Source organism: Camelina sativa, chromosome 11, assembly GCF_030686135.1.
Source record: "Camelina sativa cultivar CO46 ecotype springtype chromosome 11, ASM3068613v1".
NCBI lineage: Eukaryota > Viridiplantae > Streptophyta > Magnoliopsida > Brassicales > Brassicaceae > Camelina > Camelina sativa.
The window spans coordinates 24912000-24922646 of NC_141890.1; the positions used below are offsets into that span (position 1 = coordinate 24912000).

General features: G+C 40.8%; 1 non-coding gene across 1 annotated transcript; it reads left to right on the plus strand.

Annotated features, from left to right (window-relative positions):
• The first annotated feature begins 10288 nt into the window (after positions 1-10288).
• LOC147934346 (small nucleolar RNA R71) lies at positions 10289-10399 on the plus strand. The gene has a single exon (XR_015573428.1). It is a non-coding gene; the product is annotated as a small nucleolar RNA R71 (small nucleolar RNA).
• Positions 10400-10647: the final 248 nt, after the last annotated feature.

Genomic DNA, 10647 nt, shown 5'->3' on the forward strand with positions numbered 1-10647 from the left:
TAATCCTCTGCTAATTTAATAATCACTAGTCCCGACATATATAACAGGTGGCTAGATGATTTTTTCAAGTTCAGCCTGCTACAGTATAAATGACTTTTCTTGGTGTGTTTTGAGTTTATTACGGTATCTAAGATTGGCTTGTATTCTACCATGTATCTTCCTTGATATGATTTATGATGAATGGTAATGTAACTTTGTAACGCCCCGACCACCACCTCTTAGTGGGCCCCATGTCATATTGCAGTTTATGGGTCCACCTTTTTTAATGGGTCTCACGTCCTCTTACTAGGCCCGTGAGCCCATCAATATCCGACGGCCAGTTTTCTACGTCCGAGACGCTTTAAAGAATTGTTACCATCCCTACAAATCACCACATGATCTTTCCATTTGTTTTGTCCTCACTCTCACAGTTCCAATAGTCACTTCTCGGATGGTCACCCATTCTGAGACTACTCCAGCATAATCACTCTTAACTTTGGAGTTCTTTCACGACCCTTGACCGAAAAAATAAGTGCACTTTGGTGACATAGGTGGTCAAATCAATTCTTGTAAACCTCTGCGCAAGTCTCTGAAACCGGGGTGTCACAAACTTTGTTGTAAATTTTTGTACACAGTCAGTGAAGGACACCACCGAAAATCCAGTTAGCGATCGTAACCAATTATACAGTCAGTTAACTCTCTCATGTAAAATTGTTTCAGAAATCTCATGTGTTTGTTCTTTCCAAGATTTAATCTAATTCACCAAGTGGTTTGGTTCACTATTTATCTTGGTCTACAATCTTTGGATGCGGTGTTCCAAAGGTGCAGCTTTTATAGAATGGTGATTGAGAAGATGGTTAAAACAACACTAGACATATGGAGGCAATACAAATCCTAATAGTTAAAGCTTCTTCCTTTATTCCATTCTTTTCTCTGTTTCTTGAAGAGGTTCAATAAGAAAGAAAGAAGAGAATATGAAGAAGGAAGATAAGAACCAGACATAACCTTGGCTATGATTCTTGTCTGGGTTAAAGGTTCGAATGCGAAACCTTTAATATCCTCATTACAAGAAACAGAGACCAAAGCATCTAATACTCTTAACTCTAAGAAACAATTTATGAATCTATGAACTAAACTAACACATCCAGATTCTTATATACAGTCTAACAATCAATCAATCAATGAACTAAACCAACAAATGCAGATTCTTCAACAATCAATCGATGAATTCCAAATTTTAAACCAAACATCAAGATAAAAGTGACTAACCTTTGAATGAGTCTTAGACGTCTCGGAAAGCGGAGAGCCCGGAGATGAAGAGAAGAAATTTAGAGAATCCAGGTTGAGAGATTGTGAATTACAGAATTTACATAGGAAAACAAAAATCTCCCGCAGATATAGGTAATGGAGAAGAACTGATCAACAAACGATTCTTAACAATCTCAATTTCGATTCTTAATGGGGGGGGAATACGTAGATACATACATAGTTTTGGATATATATATGGGTAATAATTGGGTATCGGGTATTACCTGATCCGAAACGATACCCAAAAGTATATACATTCAAGATCCAACTAATATATTGTATACGATCCACCCCCGATACGAACCGGGTTTTTTCAGTTCGGTTCCAATACGGGTATTTCGGGTCGGGTATTTTGTCCACGCCTACACATAATGAAAAATTTATTACACACAAAAAAACATACTTTCTCAGTGTACACAACAAATGTCATTTTAACACATTTCCGCTAATTAAAAAAACCTTAAATTATACATATATAGACTACTATATAATAAGTGATTAATAATTTAAATTCAATAAAAAAGTTTTGTGTTAAGGATAAATTAGGAAACTGAGTGTTAAATCATAATTAAAATGTAGAATAACATTATTTTCACAAAGAAAAATATGTAGAATGATATTGTTTGTAAAGCATATGGAAGTATTAGTGAGAAACGTGATCATTCAATTAAATTAAATGGTGGTTAATGTACGAGGACTGTTCTATTGGGTTGCCTCTATTTTCCTTTTTTTTTGAATTTGCCTCTATTTTCCTTTTATACATAGCTTTCTCATGTTTTTCAGAAAAACACTTATGTTTTTAGGATTTTTTTTTTTAATTGGATAATTTTTTCAAATTTGAACGCAAAACTAATTGGTGTTTTATTGGTCTTGACGATCTATATTTTTTCAGATTGTATTATTATAATCATCGGTTAGATTCGGTCTGGTTTGGGAAAACCCTAGGACTCGAGTATATATGTTATATTTCGATGCCCTTGTTAACAGGGGTAGCCGACTGGTGGTTTTAGAGGAGAAAAAGAGAGAGTTGTGGTGTTCTCAATTGGAAGGGATTAGAAAGGAGATTCATCCTCCTCATGTGTTAAGAGAAGGATTGGAGCTTGGTGGTAGATTGGGAGAGACAAGGAGGCTTTTTCATGGCCGTTATCGATAGTTGTGAGGAATTGGGGATTTGCGGCAAGAAGGAACTTGAAGGGAGGTGATAATAGGATTTTCACCCAGGGTATCACTTCCCTATGCAGTTGTAGTACAAAGGGTTATCAATCCAAATGGCTGTTATGCTAGCAATTAAAAAATGATATGATCAGAAGCAAGCAAGTCAATCCAAGCAATAATTGGGGTTTAACCTAACAATCCTAAGATAATCAAAAGCAAAAATAAAAGAACAAGAACTACACGACCTAAGCACTTGATGCAAGATTCGAGTACAAAATCGGGTGGAGTGATCGGATTAAGAAGAAGGGTATGAACAACTCGAAGGTATACACGAAGCTGGTGATCGAGTACCAGTTCGGGTAAGGGGTCGAGTTATGAATAAAAACGTAAACAATCAAGATGCGAAAGCTCCTAAGGATGGGGTAATCGACTCCTAAGTGTTCCTGACCAATATGGGATGTCCTACATGCCTCAAGCAAATATTTCCTAGACAATGAATCTCTTAAATCTTGCTAAAACACTCTCGTGATAGAAACAATCAACCTTGGTCACTCCCCTACCCAACTCTCGTTGGAGAAACATGACCAAGCAGGCATTACAAACCAATTCATTATTGTCAATAAACTCCTTACACATCTAATCTCTTAGGCTAAGTGAGTAAATCTCTAGCATTGATTGATTCAAGCATTTTAACAACATTTCTCGATGGCAAAACACCCTAGATCTAGTCTCAACCTCTCGGTCTGAAAATAGCATTAAGAACATCAATCTAGAAGGAAATTTATATAAAATAAACACTCAAGCTAAGACATCCTAACCAATCAAGAACACTTCTTTGTCTATCCCATCCCTAGAAACTTTATGTCCCTACTCGGATCTCAAGGAAGAAAGCATAAAAGCACAAATAAACGAAAATTACATTGTATTAAAAATAGAGTAGAAGTAGAAGAGTACATAATCGAAACTGAAAAAAATATCAAAAGATACGAAAATTGAATCCTAACAACGTGGAAAAAGAGTTTTTGTCGCTCAGTTTCTCTCCCAGAAGCTCTCACTCTCTGTTCTGAGAGTCTGCGGCGTGCTAGGGCGAGAGGAAGAAGAGGGGGGTTTATATATGGAAACCCCTTTAACCTAGCTGCTCAGTCCTGCCCGAGAGTCTGCTCGATGAGGTGCACGAGGATAAGATCAGGTTGTTCCTTGGATAAGTCTTCGGGTTGTTCTTCCTGCTCTTGGATCCTCCTCGATCGGGTTGAGGTTCGGACTGTTCTTCCTGCTCAATAGCTCCTTCGGGTACATGCTCGGATTTGACCTTGTTTCTCCCCATTTTAGGCTCTAAAGCACATGTTTTCATCCAAAATGCACAAATACAAGAATGCAACACCCTAAATGGCCTAAATGCAAATTCCTACAGCTAATAACCTAAAAATGCTAAGGTTAGGGTATATATAATGCAAAATACGGACAAAAAAAGGATGCCTAAAACATGTAAATTAGAGAGTTATCACATCCCCAAACTTAAATCTTGCTAGTCCTCTAGCAAGGAAGTAGGAGGATGAGGTTTAAAAATGGGGACTCATCACCTTTTTGTGCTAAACAAAGGATTCAAGCTATAGTCCTTAAAGATAGTTTAACGGTGCTAAGATCAATCAACATACTTACAAATATTTTTCTATGCTTATTGCCATGCATCGATCTAGTTCATCCTCCAACTATTAGTAAGGACTTGCAATTCCAAAGAACATCTCTTTCACATTCATTAAAGTGTTTGGCAAATTATTTCAAATGGGAAGTGAATCAAGCTCAATTGGTTTCAAGGGTAAGGCTTTTTGGTAGGTGGGTTTCGAACAATATCTTTGGGTGGCTTACTCTCAAAAGAACGAATGCTAGACAGTTGTGAAAACTATCTAAGATTGAGAACAATTAGGGCATACAAAGCTTAACTATTGATAATTTACTCTTTTGTTATTCACTTTTTTTTTATCCAACACCCTAGAGTAAAACTAGCCACAACCTTGATTTTAACTTCATGTTTTTTTTACAATCCCTAAAGTCTAAACTTTAAACATATAGCTCTCTTTTTTTTTTTTTTTCTTTGCTAAACTCCTAATAATATTCCTATATTATTTTTTATTTTATTTTTTTCTTCATTTTCTAAGAGACTATAGCAAGATCTTTCTTTTTTTTTTTACTTAGAGACTTAGAGCTAATTAAATCGAACCTTAGGGACTTTCTTCTTTAATTTCTCTTTTATTCCTCAGCCCAACCCCAAATAATCATGCTAACCACCTATCTTTCAAAACCGATTCTATTAGCTAGTCCAAATATTTCTAACTTAGTTAAATCAAGAGCCAGTTCTTTGTCGTTCTCAATACTCTCAAGGTTTCACAACCTATAGCACAATGAAAAGGCCTCACTCAACAATTCACAACAAGGCTTGAAAGAAAGGTTTGGGTTTAAGGATAGGGAAAAACAAATCGGGTTAACCGAAAAGATTGGCAACAATGGAGTGTTAACCCGAGTTTAGAGTTACCATGAGCAAGCATTCAAATTCCATAAGCAAGATAATTTAAGTTCAGGTTAAGTCCAATAATATAGAGATGATGCAAATGTTCAAGCAAGTTTCACACAAGTGGAGGAAGCTTTCAAAAGACACAAGGTTTTAAACAAAGATTTTTCATTTTTTTTCCAAAGAATGATCTAGCAACAATGAAATGTGATTAAGGGCTATAGCTTCAATCCTTAGGTGTGACTTTATACAAGGTGATTTTAATCATTGTCCCCTAAAATTCATATGCAACAATCCTATATGAAGCAGTGTAGACTCAATCCTAATATGTAAATGCAACTACATGAACACTATTTTTTAAAAAATTGGGTTTTTATGCAAAAATATGCAGACTCGAATGAATAAAACTAGCATGCAAAAATTTGAAATGAGAAACTAAGAAAATAAAACACAATGTTATATACATTCTTAAACCCTCCCCCAAACTTAAATCACACAGTCCTCTCTGTAAATAAAATTCTGAAAAATAAGTCTGAGAATCACACAAAATGAAACAAAATAAAATGAAATGGTATAAACAATGGATTGGATGAAAGTGGTACCTCATGGGTTGGTGAAGAAGGAGGTTGTGGCAGCCTCCATGCTCGCCAATGTGTACCCAGGATCGTCAACGGCTTCAGCAGGCACTGGGATTTGCTCATCAAAGAGCTCGGTTATATGCACGGACGATCTGCTCGGACCAGCATCTGAGGGGTTAATCGGGTAAGGCATCGCGTAGCTCATCGGGTTGGGCATTGGATAGTACGATGGGTATGGTGGAAGAGGTCTGGAATGATCAGTCGTGTAGCTGCTTGCAGGGTGCATCGAGTACGACATCGGATTTGGCATCTGGTAGGTCGGAGGGAAAGGACCTGAGTATTCACCCGGATGTGTGCTCGATGGTGGCATCGGGTATGACATCGTGTACCCCATCGGGTTAGGTGTCGGATAGGCATCTGAGTGGCTCCTCCGCGATCTATCGGGTCTGGTGACATTCCCCTCTGCTTGGGGCTCGTAGGATCTTGCCCTGTGAGGCTCTAGAGGTGTCGATCCTCTGATTCCTCTTAGTGATCCACTTCTCCCCATCCATGTGGGTGTATATGCTGAAGTGGGAACTGAGGCACAACTTGCCTTGTCTTGCAACTCCTTGATCTTTCCTCCCATCACCTTTACTATGCCAGTGAGGTCCTTTACCTTCCTTGCTAAGAACTTGTTCATCCTTGTCAGCCACCCGATCCTCTTGAGAGCCTCCCTCACTCCAACTGGTTGCTTTTGAGAGATAACATACTCTTCAAAATCATAGTCCTCCGAATTGTCTCCCTGTACTTGCCATGTTGGCTCTCTCTCTTCAGCTTTGGATTCCCCTTCGGGGTTGTACAGCTCTTCCAATGGTGGCATGAAGTCGATGTTCTTCCCTAGTCGGATCTTTGTGCACACGACATTGGGCAGGATCATTTGAGCAGCTTCGACTGCAGGATGAACGAACTTGAATAAGAACATATCATTTGGCTTCTCATAAGCCAAGAATCTCGCCAAGGTGAGATAGTCGATGTCTAGCCATCTCGGTTTATGTAGTACTCCCTTTAGGGGCACATCGCAGGCTACCAAAATCGGTGTGACCAATCCTCCTATGGATATCTCTCCAGCTCAATCTCTCCTCTTGGTTTTCGTTGCCCAAGATTTTATATACAAGAACTGATGAAGCAAGACAAAGACCAAACTTGTGTCCGCAACATCTCCTACTAGAGTTCTACCATCCCTAGTGTTATCCAAGATTCCACACAAGGCTATATCTAGCAGTTGGAGCTCATGATTATTCACATTCCCAGTTTCCTTCCTAGCAAAGAAAGTGCAGGCTAGGGACTTGTGAAAATACCTCAAAACAGGGCTCCTTATTTGAGCAGATTTGGAGCTTGTGGGCTTGTAGGGAAGCTTATCTCCTATTGTCAGCCATAGGAATTTCATCTCTTCCTTGCCTACTTCCATGTTTTCTCCACTCCCAGCCTTGAATCCATACAGCTCCTCCATCTCCTTTAAGGTAAGTCGGTATTCCTTGTTGCGCACGGAGAAAGTGGTGAAACCGATCCGCCATCGTGTAGCAGGGTCGGGTGGTCTTCAAAGTAGTATAACCGTAGCATGGAAAGGAAGTGAACTGTTTCTTCCTCATAAGCTTCGAGGTTGGCTTGTATCATCTGGCCCAGGTGGCATATGTCGAAGAGAAACTCGACATCTCTTGGGATTCCTAACTCTTTTATCGTTTCACGGTGGGGGTAGCGGGTACCAACGAAACTCATCTTGTGGAGGACCTTGAAAAGGTTGGCCAGAGTCTCCACCTCTCTTTGCTTTAGCCTCCTCAATGCCAACCGGTGCGTTCTCTCTGCTCCTCCTCTCGGGCATGGCTCTCTTCCTTGGTACCTTGATCTTCATCCTCAGCCACCCTCTCAGCTACCTCCTCAGCTTTTTCAGAAGCTGGTCTCTTCCCTCTTGCAACCGTGGCTCTGCTCCTCAACCGTGAGGTTTGGTTCTCCTCCGGTTCTCCTCCATCGGCATCTGAATCGACCTCCATTGGGTCGGTGACGGTTTGTTCGGACGTAGACAGATCCATATATCGAGGAGATCGGTGGATTGCAACCGCTACTGGGCTAGGAGAGCGAACTCGGGTGTCTACACGATCGGTTGCTCGAGAGCCGGCTCGGGTGGTGGATCAGGTTGAGCATCGGGTTGGGGCTGGAAATGTTCAGCCAACGGTTGGGAATTCGAAACGTCTCCTCCTCCTCGAGATTTGCGAGCATCAACGTCTTCACCTCCGGTTCAAGCAGCGGCGGAGGTTGATTTGCTCCCCTTCTTTTGGTAAGTCTTCATCTTGGGAGCCATTGTTGAATCCTTGAAAAGAAAGAAAAGCTAAACTCGAGATCAATAGGGTTAGTTCACGAAAATCTTAAAGCACTCGAGTTTGAGAGAGAGGAGAAATAAGAAGAAGGAATTTTAAAAGTTTTTAGCACTTATCGATTTTGTCTTGGGGAAGAAGGGGTTTGTCCTCTTAAATAGAAAGGGCTGTCGCTAGGGTTTCACCGAGAGTGGGCTAGGATTTTGTGGTATTCAGACTCCACTCGCCACCCGAGTGGGAACACGTTCAGGCGCGTCGGGTACGGATTCGGGTAGTGCCTCGGGTTCCCCAAAGTTTCATTTTTTTTCCTTTTTCTTATATATTTATTTTTTAATATATATGTAAATGTGTAAAAACCTAAAATAAGACAAAATAAATAAAGTGAAATTAATAGAAAAGAAAGGATACCTTTGGGATTTCCTCCCAAGTGAGCTTGTTTTAAGTCACTTAGCTTGACTCTTCATGCTCTTCAAGCATGGTTTTTAGGAGGGAGAGGTTCTGGAATCCTCCCCACTGAAATAGACTGGTTGAACCGATTTTTCTGGTCTTGTCCTGGTTCCACAACAAATGTAATATTAGTTTGATGCTTGATTCCTCTTGGTTTGGCCTGGGTGAAGAAAGCTTGTCCATCAATGGTTGGCTTTTTAATTCCTTCTTTGATGTCAAATTCCATTTTGAAATGCTCTCCATGCTCTATGCTGATCTTCCCTTTTTCACATCTATTACTGCTCCTACCATCGCCAAGAACGGTCTTCCTAGGATCAATGGATCGTCTGGTTCCTTATCCATATCAAGAATCATGAACTCAGTAGGAACTTCCACTCTTCCAATCCTGAAAGGTAAGTTTTCCAGGATACCAATGGGGTGTCTGATTGTTCTATCAGCTAGAACCAAATACAGGCTACTTGGTTTAAAATTGCTGAAACCCATCTTGTTGGCAACTGATGGTGGCATGATGCTGACTGAAGCTCCCAAATCGCACAAGCAGTTATTGAAAATCCGAAGGCCTATTGAACATGGCAAAGTGAAAGAACCGGGATCCTCCTATTTTTCTTCAATTCGCATTTCAGGATCTAAACACACTCCACTACTCAGAATTGTATTTCCAATCTCTTTGACAGCTTCCTTTACCTCAATCTCCAGCTGAGCTGTCTCCTTGATGATTTCCTCTCGAAGTTCATGTGGTGGCAAGAGGTTAGGAGGTAGAGTTTTTCGTTTGTTTATACGCTCTGCAAGCGCCTCTAATTGGATGTCAAGAGCAGCTCTGAACCTTTCCTCGGCTTGAGGCAGTTGAAGTTGATCTGTCATTTGAAATCCACCTGATGTATCATCTGATCACCTTCATCGGGTATGTCATCGGGTTCAGCCTTGGGTTGTGCATTGGTTCTCGATTCTTGAACCTGTGCTCGGTTATCAGCTTGATCACTCTCCTCGGGTGATGGATCGGGTTCATAGTCAGATATGTAGTACTTGTGCTCATACATCCCATAGTGATCCATATCCTCCCCACCTTAAACATCGCTGTCCTCAGTGAGGTAGTCCTCAAAATCATCATCAAGAAAGATGGCCTGAGCAGTGGCATAATCTTTTGGGTTCTAAACAGCTTTACCTGGAAGTTGGTTGAGTTTTGGAGGTGGTTGGGTTTTGTGTTGGCCTTCTATGTATCTCAAATTAGTGGTTAGAGAACCATACTTGGTATTCAGGTCATTGTACATAGAATCGATCTTGTTGCTCATCTCCGCAAACCGGTTTGCATTGTCCATGGCGGTTGATGCTTGATTTTGTATCATCTGCTGAATTAGGCCGCGTAGGTCAGCTTCTTGAGATTGGTTATGTGTTGTGATAGGAATCCAGGTGGTGCAATTTGTTGGTGGTAATTACCAGAATATTGTTGCTTTGGAGCATAGCCTTGATTGTATTGGACAAAAGGCTTTTGCTGGCCTTGGTTCCCTTGGACTGCGGATGGGTATATTTGGTCTTGAGGATTTGCAACATTCGGGTTACGGTATGATAGATTTGGGTTCGGCTTGTAGTTGTTGTACCCTTTGTTGTAACCTCCTTGATTGTTGATGTAGTTCAAATCCTCTAGCTGAGAACTCTCCCCATCTTGTTGCTGAAACTGGTCTTCCTCTGAGATGGCATGGACATGCTGCTACTGGTTGAGGAGTTTGCCCAATTTGTCATTGAGGGCTTTCAAGTCTCTCTTGAACTTAGCATCATCCTCGCCAGAAGATCGTATAGTGCGATCATACTCCTCATTGTAATGCCCATCAGATTGAGCCAAGTTCTCCACTAGATCCCAACCTTCATCAACATCCTTGTTGAGGAAGTTACCATTACTAGCGGTGTCCAGCAACATCTGTATCTTAGGGACCACACCTCGGTAGAGTGTACTTAGCAATGAAGCATTGCTGAAGCCATAATGAGGGCATCTTTCTGCTTGTGTATCCCTTGAAACGTTCCCAAGCTTCACTGAATGTCTCATTGCTCTTCTGAACAACGCTGAAAATGTCATTTTGCAGCCTTGCGGTTCTGGAGTTGGAGAAGAATTTGGCGAGGAACACCTTTTTGCATGCTTCCCAAGTTGTGATGGACTCCTTGGGAAGTGATTTCTCCCAGATGTGTGCTTTGTCTCCCAAAGAAAATGGGAAATGCTGGAGTTTAAACCCATCTTCACTAACTCTATTTATCTTGGTAAGGCTACAGAGCCTATCAAACTCATCCAGATGGTCCAATGGATCCTCCATTAGCAGTCCATGAAACTTGTTGCTCT